Source organism: Corvus hawaiiensis, chromosome 7, assembly GCF_020740725.1.
Source record: "Corvus hawaiiensis isolate bCorHaw1 chromosome 7, bCorHaw1.pri.cur, whole genome shotgun sequence".
NCBI lineage: Eukaryota > Metazoa > Chordata > Aves > Passeriformes > Corvidae > Corvus > Corvus hawaiiensis.
Window position 1 is genome coordinate 21,479,209 of NC_063219.1, and position 13,587 is coordinate 21,492,795.

The 13,587-nt window shown below is 36.3% G+C and overlaps 1 protein-coding gene and 1 long non-coding RNA gene across 11 annotated transcripts in view; one reads left to right on the forward strand and one right to left on the reverse strand.

Moving 5' to 3' along the window:
• Nucleotides 1–13,587, forward strand: part of LOC125328372 — a 185,467-nt gene that overhangs the window by 59,495 nt on the left and 112,385 nt on the right. The gene's annotated exons all lie outside the window — the stretch shown is intronic.
• Nucleotides 1–13,587, reverse strand: part of B3GALT1 (beta-1,3-galactosyltransferase 1) — a 187,289-nt gene that overhangs the window by 49,327 nt on the left and 124,375 nt on the right. For 6 of the 10 annotated variants that reach the window (XM_048308919.1, XM_048308909.1, XM_048308916.1 and 3 more), the window contains 2 exons: nucleotides 4,155–4,259; nucleotides 3,956–4,007 (listed from right to left, as the gene is read on the reverse strand). The gene's annotated coding sequence lies outside the window, so the exon portion shown is untranslated. Of the gene's footprint in view, nucleotides 1–517; nucleotides 543–3,955; nucleotides 4,008–4,154; nucleotides 4,260–13,587 lie in introns of those variants that run through there. The other 4 variants (XM_048308917.1, XM_048308908.1, XM_048308913.1 and 1 more) reach the window with 2 other exon arrangements.

Sequence of the window (13,587 nt, forward strand, 5' to 3'; positions counted from 1 at the left end):
CTAGCAAGCTGAAGAGCTTCATGCTGGACCTATGGCCCTCTACAGAGGGCTAACCCCACCGTATACATACATAACTGCTCCTCAAGTTGACGTCATGAAAACTGTATTGGGTTTATTCTTTAATACATTGATTACAATAGATTATTCAGCAGCAGAGAGACCAGGCACAGCTGAGTAACTTTTGCCATGTTTGTGGCATCTGGACTGCTGTTCATAACTCTGAGAAGGTAAAAACTGACCTATTGAACTTGATGGTGCAAAAGGTGGAAAGGGGGAAAAGAAAATTACATATCCCTCTGATGACTGATAAATCCTATTTAATCCTTCCAATTTATTTTCCTGTCTTTCAAAAGCCTATGTGAACATATTGTCAACATTTTCCATTTTTTCTTTGAAGTAATGCAGATAGTTGGTTTGGTGCATCTCCTGCCTTGAGGATTCTCCTCTTTTTCTTTGCCAGGTTCCCCAAGTCATCATTCACACAACTTGCTTTATGTGATTACTGTTCTATTCTCACCTCCAAGATGCCATTTAGTTTGAACTTGAACAGAGAATTTTGCTTTTGGTAGTGTAAGCTAAGGTTGTTTCAGTTTCTTTCCTTCTTGCCACTCACCCCCTCCAAAGTTTGTATGTTTCTGAAGTCAGCCTTCTGGAAGAACATGAGACACCACAGACAATGATAATTTTGTGTTAATGAAATTATTTGTCAGTGAACTAAAATTCTGAAGCAAAGTTTTTAGTTAATTAAATACTAGAAAAATACCAAAAACTGCAACAAGCCCTGCTACTTTGAGATTAAGTTCCATCTAGTTGAATCTCAGCTTTCAGTATTATGCAGATTTTCTGCATTAACAATAAAGTCTAAAAACCAAGAATGAATGAAAAGCATGTTCTGATCATCTAACCGCGAAAGCTAAAAACCTGTAGTTCAGCACCTGTCTACAAACCAAAAGTCATAGAATAAATTTTCAGGTTGTGGTCTTGTAGTGTTGAGTAGTGGGAAGTTAAATCATTGCTGCTGTAACTATTTAAATGCATTTTCTGTGATCTAATTTTAAAGCTTTAGCTTTAAATGATCACTCTGCATTCCTCCTTTACCATGCCCAGTACCTCCACGTAGACATAGCTGCATAATTCATTTTGCCCTTGCTTTAAGGTAGACCAAAACGATAGTGTTGTTGGACTGTGAATCAGGAAGTTAGGACTAAGAATGTGTGATTTATTTGAAACTCAGGTAAATGCTATTGAGGTTAATGTCCAGCTGGTGTGAAATAGGTCTCTGAAGGCACAGACTAGGACTGAGCTAGGCTGAAAGTGTTGCCTGTTGCTGCCATTGAGAGTTTCCTATATTTGTGCAAATATTCTACACTTCAGGATAGCAGTATATAGCAAACAGAACATGTGCACTGGGTTGTTGTGTATTGCATCCTGGGCTGTGCTTTTTTGCACACAGTTATGTGTTCAGTTGCTTCCATTTATTTTTGTCACAGAAAATGTATATGCCAAAACTGAAGGGATTTAGAACAGTCCCTTTTAAGGTGAAGGGTAGGGGAAAGGGATAATGCTTACTGCTACTACTGGCTGGCAAAATGTTGTATGTCAATTAATGTATTTTGCCTTTTTCTGAACAGATGGTAGTTTAAGGCAATCCTAAAGGTATTTCTTCCCATTATGACTTTGTAAAGCAGCACAGCAAATTGTCACTTTGTACACTGTTCTAATGGGATATGGTTTTTGACTGCTGAGTTGCTGCAAAACACTAAAACTATGTGAGTTATAGCTTAGTGCTGTATCCTGGTGAATCAATGTTTACAAGTGTCTGCAATCATACAGATCGGATTTCTGAGTGACCTGCCTGTGAAGAATAATCATTTCAGGCATCTTAATCTCCCTTCCTTTAGTACAGATGTCTAAAAATAAAGGCCATGGTTGTGCTTCATTTTGTGAAATCCAGCATGCAACTTTTAACTTGGCTGACTTCAGTGGATCCATCAAACCACCTCTTCCTCCCAGCTCCCAAAGAAAATAATGTTCCTGACTCAGGTCTCCAGCTTCGAGTGGCTGAAGGGTTTTCTATTTTGTCCTTTGCCAGCCTCCTTTTGCCAATAAAGAGTTGCTATTTGCTCTAAGAAACAGCTTGATATGCACTTCTGCGGTGACTGGGTAATATTACTGTCCAAGTACAGCAGCTGAGGTACCCTTTGAAACTGAGAAGCCCTAACACTCACCTTGGCAGGATTGACTCAGCATATTTGAAATTTCAACTTTGCTGCTGGCCCCTATATTGTGTCAGTTTTGGGGTTTGAAATTTAGCCTTGGATCAAACTTGTTTCTGAAGTTATATTTATAACAAAAGCAGGAGAATAAAGTTATATTAAAAGAAAACTTACATAAAATTCCTGAGAAGGAATGGATTAGGTTGCTAAGGACTCCCCAAGCCCCTGGTTTTTCAATTATGAATAAGAAAGCAATGTGAGCAGTAGCTGACTTGCTGATCTCTTTCTTCACTTAGAAGTCAGAGCTCAGGCATTAATTCAGAGGATTGAAGGTTTTTTTTTCACTAGAGCCTTTACAGTTCTGCCATTCACAGTTAATATTGATACTCTGCAGGGCAGGAAATATTACTGGAGAAAGAATGCATCAAGGCTGATGATGCTTTTAATGGAATTAGTAGAAGTTTAACCATTTCTTGTAAAAGGAGGAAGGTTAGGCCAAAAAAGATCTATGTGTTAAATATGAATCTGTACGATACAGATTTACTCACACCATTTTGAGTATATTTTAAAATGATTGCCTCTTATTTTCTAGGGCATTGTCTTGATTTCAGTCTCTCTGTAATTAGTTTCTATTTACGGAACAGATCAAGATAAGTAGTTTGCAGATGTCTAAAAGATACATGTTTTTGCATGTAAGAGTTTTCTTGCTTTATCCTTATGCAAATGCTTAATTATGAATGGTTTTTAAAGGGCCACAGGAGGTATACAGACTTTTTTTTTTTTTTTTTTTCTCTATGGTTAATACCAGCAGTTTGGTTTTTTGCTTTCGTTTGTAAGTACTTCAAACTCTGTCATAGAAAGGAAAAAATGGCTTTTATGTATTTAAATACACATAAAGATTAAAAGAATTGCAATCCTCATTTTTTAGTCACCTACATCATGATAATGGATCTGCAATATGAAAGTTCTGTTTTACAAAGTGCTATTACCAGGATTTGTTTCTATTTTTCATGCTGGAAAAAAATTTCCAACCTAAATTCTTATTACATATTTTTAAGTTTCCTTATGTTATAAACACTTCTGTATCTCAAGAGGTAAAGTAGTTTATTGTTTTTGACTCAATACAATTCTTTCAGGCAGCTATGCTACTGAATTTTTAGTAAAATAATGTGTGTAATTAAAAAAAAAAAAAGATAAATAGAGTTGCTATCACCCTGATCACAAAGTTGTGTCTAAATGCATGTTCTTGTGCACTGTATTTTGTATGCTAGTCTTGAATATTCTATTCTGTATAAATTCAGTATCAGTTAAAAGACCTTTGTAGTGCAAATAAAATGTAACTATTCCATTTTAATGTGATGCCAATAATGAAGTGGTAAATACATAAACCAAAGCATTTAAGGCATGTAGGTATTCAAAGTACCACATTAGTGTAGAAATGAAAGACAACATGAACACTGAGATATTTAAAGTGTGAGCCCTTTTAGAGAGCAACAGCAACCACCCTCCTCGACCTTCGATTGACCTCATGCACCACATTGCCTTAAAGATGGGATAATAATGGAAATATCCTTTATTTTTAGTATCCTGTAGAAAAAATGGGTTTTAGCATTAGCTTTTGTAATTGTGCTATTCAAAATTTCTCAATAAATTCATTTCAACCTTTATATTGTATCTTCCATTTTGGATTGTAAGGAGAGAGTGCTTTCTTAGGTTTTCTTTTCCTGTTAAACACTTACATTTAGTGTAAAGAGTGAAATCCAAATCTTTAATCATTAACAGGCCAAAGAACTGTTGAAGAATAAAAAAAGTCAGTCAACACAGTTTAATAAAAGCTACATAATCAAATGAAATTATATATTAGTGTTCATTTATACTGTTGTATTATCTATAAAGATCTAACCCATCTATAAATCATAGAGTAATGTAGGTACTTACCATTTTAAAAGCAGCATCAAGTGGAATTGGTGAAAAATCCCCACGGTGTAATCAATAATTGTTTAAAATGATGAGCCTTTATGGTAATATTTTCAAGTGCACCATCTGAAATCACAGGAAATTTACCAATAGTTGTGTATTTTGTTGAAAAAAACATTGCTCTGATATTTATTAACCATAAAATCCATGTCTGTTGCCTTCTACAGAGTACAAGGAGAGTGATTTATTTTGAAAATGTCTTTTAGCTGGGTAACTAGGTAACTTACACTGTGCTACATGAAAGAGTTTGGACTGCATTTTGTGAAGCTGAATTCCAGTGCAATGAGTGAAGGAAGCAGATGGAATAAGAGGAGGACAGATGGGTATCAAAAAAACTGCAGCTGCCATTTTCAGTACCTGTGCATTAACTGCCATAAATCAATTTATTTTCATTTACTGAAACAGGAAAATCATAGATTATTAAGCCAAAGCACTACAGGTCCCAGAACCACTGTGTGTTGAAAGCATCTGTTTGTAGTAGTTAATAAGGGTCCTAAATGAGTGACATCTGAGAAAAATTTCTGTGGATAAGAAAGTCACCCCCAGTCCAGTCATTTCATTCTGCCAGGGCGATTTAAACATCTCTCATCCCGTAGGGGGAAGATTAGTTGGTTATTAGTTGCTATGTTGGACACCTTTAATGTTTTCCATGTAGACAAGAGGTGGCCTACTGCAGTGAGTGCTAAGGGACTGCTCTGCCACAAGGCTTCAAGCAGCCTGGGAAGGAGATGAATCTACAGAGCCCAGAAAAAAGGCTGAGAGTGCAGGAGGCCACTTTCTCCTGCAGCAGCTTTGAATTGGAAGACATGAAATGGTGGTTTAGAAAAGCAAAACATTTTTACTATATTATATATTGATACACCAGTAGTCCTTGTTTGCTGCATGGTGCAGCTGCTCTTTCACATACTTGACCTTGACCTAATTTGATCATCCCTGTGGTTAAACAGGAAGTTCAGTTGAGAGCCAAATAATTTCTCTCTACCCCTCACCCCACCAGTTACTGCTAGCTTGTCGCTGATACTGTTGAATTTTTATATGAACACCTGTCCATTAGAAATTGGATGGTGTCCATCCAGACAATTTACATTTATTTTAGAATGTCTTACAATTAGCGGACTCAGAAAATTGTAAAATGCAAATAGAAATCACCCTTGTATTAGAAATACATGAGAAATGAAGAAATACAGGTCAGAATGTGTAATTGCTCTCTTTCTTGTTGAATTTATATCAAGGAGTTTTATGCCTAGAGGCACTGAATGAAACTGGTATTATATTTTGGTGCAACAAAGGCAGAAATCTGAAAAAGTCTGTAAATTGAGTATCTTGGAATTAGTTTTCTGTAATATTTTTATCACACTTCCTTTTGAATTTTCCTGTGAATAGTTTGAATTAAAAATTCACATTTTAAAAAAATCTGCCAATTTTCTAATTAAAAAAAAATAGGGGCTCGAATGATTACTTTTTAGAATAAAATGTAACTGAAATATGGTGGTTTGTGATCATATGTAAAAAGATTGGTCAGGCTTTGCCCATCAATCTATTTAATGCAATATAGAGATTAATGTGGTAAACCCTGAACTTTTTACCTTTGTTACCTGTTTGTAGATTACCTTCCCAATATTGCCTTATTCAAGGTGATCATTGTAGGGCCAGCTGTTATCCATGCTGAGAGGCTTGGCTACACTCTTCAGCCATCAACAAATCCTGTTCAAAATGCATCTTCTCCCCCCATTAAGCAAATCTCTGTTGGATTGGGATGTAGCCTACGAGCTGGGCAAATAATTCAGAAGGAGTGTGGTGGGATAAATAGGATGCAAGATGGTTTGCCTTGGTTTCATAACTCATCGCTCACTTTCCAGTCTGAGTTTTGAATAAAAGAAGTGTGAAGTATTTCCTTTAAGCAGGTAGGAGATAAACTGTAAACTACACACCATTCTTAAGCTATTGATCCAAAAGAGACAGTTTAAAATCTTGACCAGGGTCAAAAGAGTGAGAAACTATTTCTGATTTTTGTAATTTAAAGACAGAAAGGAATTACAACTTATTAATTCTAGAAGCATAGAATTGCTTTACAGTTAAACTCAGACTTGAATTTATGATTTACTGCTATAATACTTTTGAAAACAAACATCCTTGCAGAACACGCAGTAGTGACTATTCAATCCCTATTAGATGTAATGGCCACTAATGAGTCTGCCCTAACAGATAACCCTTCAGCCCCTTGAAATCTGACAGTGTGTAGTGTCAGAAGCATCTTGATAACCAGTGTAGAAGAGCAGTGTAATTATTTTGGTGTATATAAGTTAGACTCGAAGAATCCTGGGAAAGGGAAAAGGCTGTGCTGCTGTCAATACTTCTCATCAGTAAGTTTAAGTGATGTGCAATTTCATTTATGTATTTGATTTGTATTCAGCCCAGGCTGAGATTGCCTTTTCTCAAACTGCCTGATCATTTTGAATTCCCTGGAGGGAATGCTTTTAGAAGAGACAGCAATCTTGCACAATGCTCTTGCTGACGACAAAGCGTGGGGCTTCTTGCCCTGACATACAGACAGTAAGAATGTGTATGCACTGCAGAGAAGAGGGCTCTTTGTTAAAGACCTCCTGGCAGACCTCAGCTACCATGTGCTGAAGACTGTTACCCAAGGACTAAGGCAAATCTAAGTTGCAGCAAAGAGGAAAACTCTCTAAAGTGGTCAAAACTCAAGTACTTGATCTTGTTTCTACCCACAATGAAAGATGATGTGCTGGTTTAAGTGTTTCCTGGAGCTCCCAACCCTGGGGGTTTGGTTACGCTGTTCGGCTCATGCGCTTCAGCTTATTAAGGTAATGCAAGGTGGCCGTGAAACAGCTGTGGGGCACACGTGGCAAATGAAAGGTCATAATCTTCTTACAAGTACAGATGGGAATAAATGCCCAGTATTCACTGGTTTTGGGGCATCTGTCAAGAGTTGAGTGTCCAGCAAAATTACCATATAAGGAATTACTCTTCCTAAAGAGTTTCTTCCTGTGTTTTTGTCAGGCATCCAATCATTTGTAGTCAAGCTGAGCTTCATCAGGTAATCCAGCAGTTGAAACAAATGTATTCTGTTCACCATGTATATGCAATATGTATGAATTAGTGTAAGGGACTTGTAAGTTAACTGAACAGCAGATTCAATTCTGCATATGGAATTAGAATTTTATGTTTAAGCTGTAGGTATTACATTTTGAGATAATGATAAACCTTTCAAATAAGTTACTTTAGTCTGGTTCTACTTTGTTATTTCACTGTTAAGTAAAAATTGAAGTTCAATGTATTTGTTGGTGATAACACCATTTCTGTTATATCTTTGACGTTTTCACTATTCTTAGTTACTTATTCCAAAATATTAAAAAAAAAAAAATCAAGGCACTGGGCAAGCACTTTTTCTCCTTGCACTGATTGTTCCTGTTGAGATTATTGAGATTGAAACTTCTTTATGAGGGGAAACATGGAGGTATAAAGGCTGGAGGCAAATGTAAAAATTTTTAAATCATGGTCAAAGCTAGTTTAGATCACTGGGCATGGGCTTGAGTGAATGTAGGGATAAGCTGAGAGGAGGTGGTTAGGTCCATACAATGAAAAATAAACTTAGATGAACAGGAATATGATGAAGAAAAATGTAAATGAAGGTATAAAGAAACTTAGTCTGAAGACAGAACAATGATTATTATAGATAGCATAGCAAAAATCCAAAGGAACACATAGGAAAAAAAAAAATTCAAGTGGAAAAGGGTTGAGGGGTTTTCTGAAGATTAACACCTGTCTGACTTCTTTTGTTCCAGAGTCTGATTCCATGATCCCCCATACTTTTTTAAAAATTTCTCACTAAATAGTCACATGAAAAAATCACAGCAATTAATCAGAAAACATGGAATGTAAAGCTTTTTGTGTGAAGAGACGGAATGTAGGGACAGTATCCAGAAAGATTTCCAGAAGACTGAAGAAGAAATAGGATGGAGAGTCTGAAGATACTTTTCTGAATATTTAGCTCTAACAGTCAAGTGTTAATAATTTAGAGTGATAGAAATAGGAATCAAAGTACCTAGTTGTCTTTAGATGGTTAGTAAAGGACCACCTGTGAATGAAATAATTTTAAAAATATCCAGTTCTGAATATCTGGCAATATTTTTTTCTGCCTTTAGACAACTATTTTAGGAGAATAATAACTCGTGTTTTTTTTCCTTGGATACTTTAAAAATTTATGTATTTCCTACAATTACAAAATTTCCTACAAATACAAAATACTGGGTACAGACACAAATAGGAAAATGTTAAGCAAAGAAGCTTTGTAAGGAACCTGATTTTCTGATGATGAATGTTCTGCAGAATGGCTATCATGATGCATCCTCCTTCTTAGCAATAGGAGAGGGATGTGTAACTAAATATCTCATCAGAACGATGTAGATGATGTTTAAGGCACATTCATTTTCCCCAGCCCTTTTCTCCCCCCAGACATGTAGCTTGCTAAAGAATTTATCACTGCAAAGGATGATGCCTAATGTATGACATATTTAGTGTTAGCTGTCTTTCACAGATATTTGGGTGACTTTATTCCCTTGACTCTATCTAAAAGGAAAGGTGGAAGATCATATGCCATTGTGTGTCCTTGCATTGGAAAGCAGGTGTTCCAAAGCTTTATTTTTGCCATGCATTTACTCAAGCCAGAGTAGTTCAGTAAGCTTCAGCAGTAATATTTTTAAGCAAGCATAAAACAGTTCTGAGCACTATCTTAATTGCTATAATTACAGCTAAGGACTGATGAATTGTTGATGAAGAACTAAAAACCAGTGGCTATGCTTAAAACTTTTAGAATGAAATGCTTTGTTGTTTCTACTTTCTGTAGATGTTTCTGTAGACCTAGAATTGCATCTCAAGTGTTTGTTCTGATAGTATTTCCATTTGGAAATGTCATGTATTTCAGGAGAAATTTTATTCCTAGAAGATCTTGAATTGCAGCCTTTTTATTTTCCTTGCAAAGCTGAATGGAATTCTAAATATACCCCATTCTAAAGTTTAAACCTTTTTTTTTAAAGCTTCTATTAAAATATGGACTCAGAGTTAGGAAAAAACCCCAACACCTTAAGTTAATCTAAACTAATCTAATACAGTATTGTGTGTGTGTCTTTACATGACAATGTAAGTCTAATAAATCCAACTATAAATATCCATTTCTTTTGTAGGGACTGTTAACGTATTGTAAGTAGGGCATCTGTATGCTGTCTGAGATGAAGTGGCTGCTTCTTCATTGAGTAGCAGCAGCAGCAGCAGCAGCAGAATTTTGACTGCTTTTTAAATAGGTGTTCATTGCAAAGTTCATGCCATCCTCACTAAACTAAAGCTCTTCTGTGTTTAGGTGAAATAACGACCAAGGTCTAGTCCTGCAGCCTACAATTATTTGAGTTATTTTTGCTTTGTGCTGAAGTCAGCAAAAATTTATCGTGTCAGGAGCTCAGAACTGGCTTTTTGTGTTTTTTGAGCACTGTAATTCCATGGCAGCTTGACTTACAATTATGTTCCTGACATCTTGCTAAGTTTCTATCTGTTTTATATGCAGTGACAAAGGCCGAGTATATTTTAAACAGAGACTTACCATAATATTTTACAGTCTCATTAAGACTTTTGGCCAGTCTGATCTACAGTTTCATCTTTTTTTAATGCATTTCCATTTTCTCTGTATTGCCTACACATACTGAATTTAGAGGAGACTACTTCATAAAGTGTCTGCTTTTGTTACAGTCATTTTACACTTTCATCATTATTGCATGAGATTTGTATTGAGTATATAATTTAGCTTGCTTCTTGCTCTGTGTTCAATCAAAACATGAATTTTCTGCCGTAACACTTTCATAAAAAGGAAAAAAAAAAAGAAAGCACTTAAACAGGATACGGGTGTTTCAGCATGGTGTGCCAATGTGAAATGTCATACTTGTGTATGCAGGTTTGAACCCCCTGGAGCTTGGCAGTGTCTTAAATTTCTTAAGGCTGATGAGTATTTTGTTGTTTATGTGAAGGGTTTCAGGACTTCTGCTGCAGTTCATAACACAAAAGCTTCTGGCACTGTTAAGACCCTTTTTGTGCTGGCTCTAAGTCCCAAGGCAGAACAGGCAGGGAGTCAAAATAGCTGCAACAGACGTGAAATCCTGGCTACACTGACTTCAGTGGGAGTTTTGCCATAGATGACAGCGGGCCAAAGCTTTAATCCAGAAGTAGTCTTCCCTTGTTGATAATCCTAGTGTGTGCCCTAGGGAAGCTTTTGCTTCATTGCTGCCACCCAGACTGTTTGTTTGTGCAGAGAAGATGTAAGTCTCTTATGGTCTCTCACGCTGTGCCTTTCATAAGTACAGCACTTCTGGGAATGAAATTGGGACAGAGGAGAAAGAAAACCCTAAGTGTGCACACATGCTGTCTTATTGCTTGTGTCCTGAGTCATTCCCAGGAACATGGATCAAGCACTCTGACCTGAGCAAGATTAGCTTCTTGAGACTGCAGAGGAGGGAGTCATCAGTGACTGCAGCCAGTGCATCTCCCAGTCCCTGCTTCTGCATTTGCAGATTATCCCTTCAGTGACAGACTTATGAAGCAACAGTAGATTCATTAATTCAGTCCATTCATTAATTCAGTCCTTCTTAGCCCATGCAGACCGAGTTATCCATGTAAATGTGATCTAGTGAGCTATTGTCAGATGCCTCATAAATTTTTATGTTAAATGACAGCAGCAAATGGGAAGTGTTTGACACTTTTTTAGTTATGTGGAAGGTGTGTGGTGCGGAGTATTAGAATTTGCATTTAATCAGTGCTGATTGAAAGAGGAAATGGTCTCCAGTTGTGCCAGGGGAGGTTTAGATTGGATATCAGGAAAAATTTCTTCATCAAAAGGGTTATCAAGCACTGGAACAGGCTGTCCATTGAAGTGGTTGAGTCACCATCCGTGGATGTATGTAAAATATGTAGATGTGGCACTTAAGGTTTAGTGGTGGACTTGGCAGTGATAGCTTGATGGTTAGACTTGATGATCTTAAAGTATTTTTTTTTTTATGATTCTGTAAGAAGAAAAACAGGTAAAAATAACTCCTTGTCCTTTGGGAAAATATGTTATATTATTTCTGTCAGGTGAAAGTGTTCCCATTAGAAATATTCTCAAATTTTCTGTTTTCCAAGAGTATTTATTCTCTTATGCATCCCGTCTAAAACATCATTTTGCTACTTTGTGAAATAGAGACTTTCAAAATTCAGAATCATTTAGATTTGTAAATAATGCTCATCCTATCAAGTACAAGAAGAATAAACCATTACTGCTTCACAGTGCTGGAAGTACAAATAATCTCTGCTATGTGTTACTGTCGTAAGTCTTCATTTAAAAAAAAAAATTAGAAAAGTAATTAAAACCATTTTGGGAAGTTTTTGAAGAGTTAGTGTTTGCTGCCTGTCTCTACATATCAAATGTATGAAAAGAAATTGCTGTTGCTGCTTCCGTGGTACCAGAAATTAAATTCAAAACTTGTTTACACAGCTGACAGTTATTCATTTCATTTGAAGGTGGAAACTCAGTATTTTTATCTGTAATGAACTGAGAAGGCTCGTTAACTTCAAAGCATTGCTACAGTGGTCTATCCCATATGAATGAGAATTTATAGGCACAATACATGTATCCATTATGCTTATACAAACCTTGTGCTAATTTTACAAAAAAACCCCAAAATAAACAAGTAATTTCGCTAGAATTAACTTCATAGAAAATTACCACATTCATTCTCTTACTTCAGTCTTCACAGAACTTACTTCCTTTCTACAAAGATCATAGGTGGTGGCAACCCAAAGAGCACTTGCATGTTAGGTAATCATAATTTTTGGGTCTGAATATGAGATATTGCCCTAGCTGAGCATTATTTTAGATTTAGACCTCAATCAGTCTGTTCAACTGCTCTTGAACCTTTGAATCCTTACAACATTCAATTCCTTAGTAGAACTCAAGTATTAATGAAGTAAATAAAATAGTCATGCATCATCCAGAACAATTAAGTGTGTACAAACACGAAAGATCTATTCTGAGATAATGTTTGTGGATTCTGATACCTTTAAGGTGTATTTTGGGAGCAGAAATTAACTGGTGCTTCAAGAAGTTCTGTTTGTGTTTTATCTTTTCTCTAGTTTATAGAAAAGGTTGGTCTTTGAGACAACATCTTTTCAGGAAATAATTTTTTCTTAGGGTATTAGATCTCTTATTCAAATAGGTCTGTGTGTGGCTTTTGCTATTATGTGTTTTCTAGTCTTGCACTTCTTTTTTCCCCTAAGACTTATCTGCTTATCACTAATTCCTGTTTGAACACCTTACATTGTATAATGACACTTTGAATCTCATTAGCAAGACACTGGATATTTCTTCAGAATAATTCATATAATTCATTGCATTTTTATTGTGATAACCAGAGGATAAACCAGTTCCTATTCCACAATAATTTAACTCATTCTACTACTCTCTATATGCCAATTCTGATTTCACATGTCTATTCCTTGAGCTATCTGCATCAATTTAATTTTTATATGAAAAAGCACTGTACACTTCTATGCAGGTCTATAAATAAAAAGCAATAAGCTGACATCTTTCACCTGCATCAAATGTATTTCATACCCTTTTTTTCTGATATACTTGCTATTAAACTTCTGTCTCTTTATATCTATTGCCTGTCTGTATTTCCCCTGTCCCTCTGCCCCTTTTCTGTCAACTGACAGAATTTTCAGCTGCAGATGAAGTGTAATACCTCATCTAGCTCTGTGCTAATGGGTTCACACAGGCATTGCAGACAATTTTTCTGCTATGGTATATAAAATAAACTGTCGACAGCCACATATTTGCTTTCACACATATAAAGTACTGCTTCTTTCATGCAAGATGTCTATATATAGGGAGAAAGTTGAGGATCTCACTAAAATCTGTCTCTGAAATGAAGACCAGGCTAAAACCACAGAAAATAATGATGGGCTGAGATCACTGTCAACTCAAAGCTCTCAATGACCTAATCAGGCCGCTTAACTACATAGCAGTATCTAAGATATTTTAAGTGTTCATGTTATACTTGTGCATGGAAATTGTCCTATGTTTATAAAATTCAGATGGATATTCATGTAGTCTTTTTTTCAATGCTCAGCTACAGATGTCACCTGCATGTAACTGGTCTTCCAGGATTGAAGACTGGTGTCAGGCTGACTGATAGCTGCCTACCCATCAGACATGGGAGCAAATTGCACTCATTGCTCTGGGACACTCAGCAGGTTGCTTTTGTTTTACTCACACTGCATGTTACTGTACCTTGTCCTTGTGGCTTGCTTATTATCCCTGATTCCTGCTCTTACTCCTAGAGCTCCCCCTTGC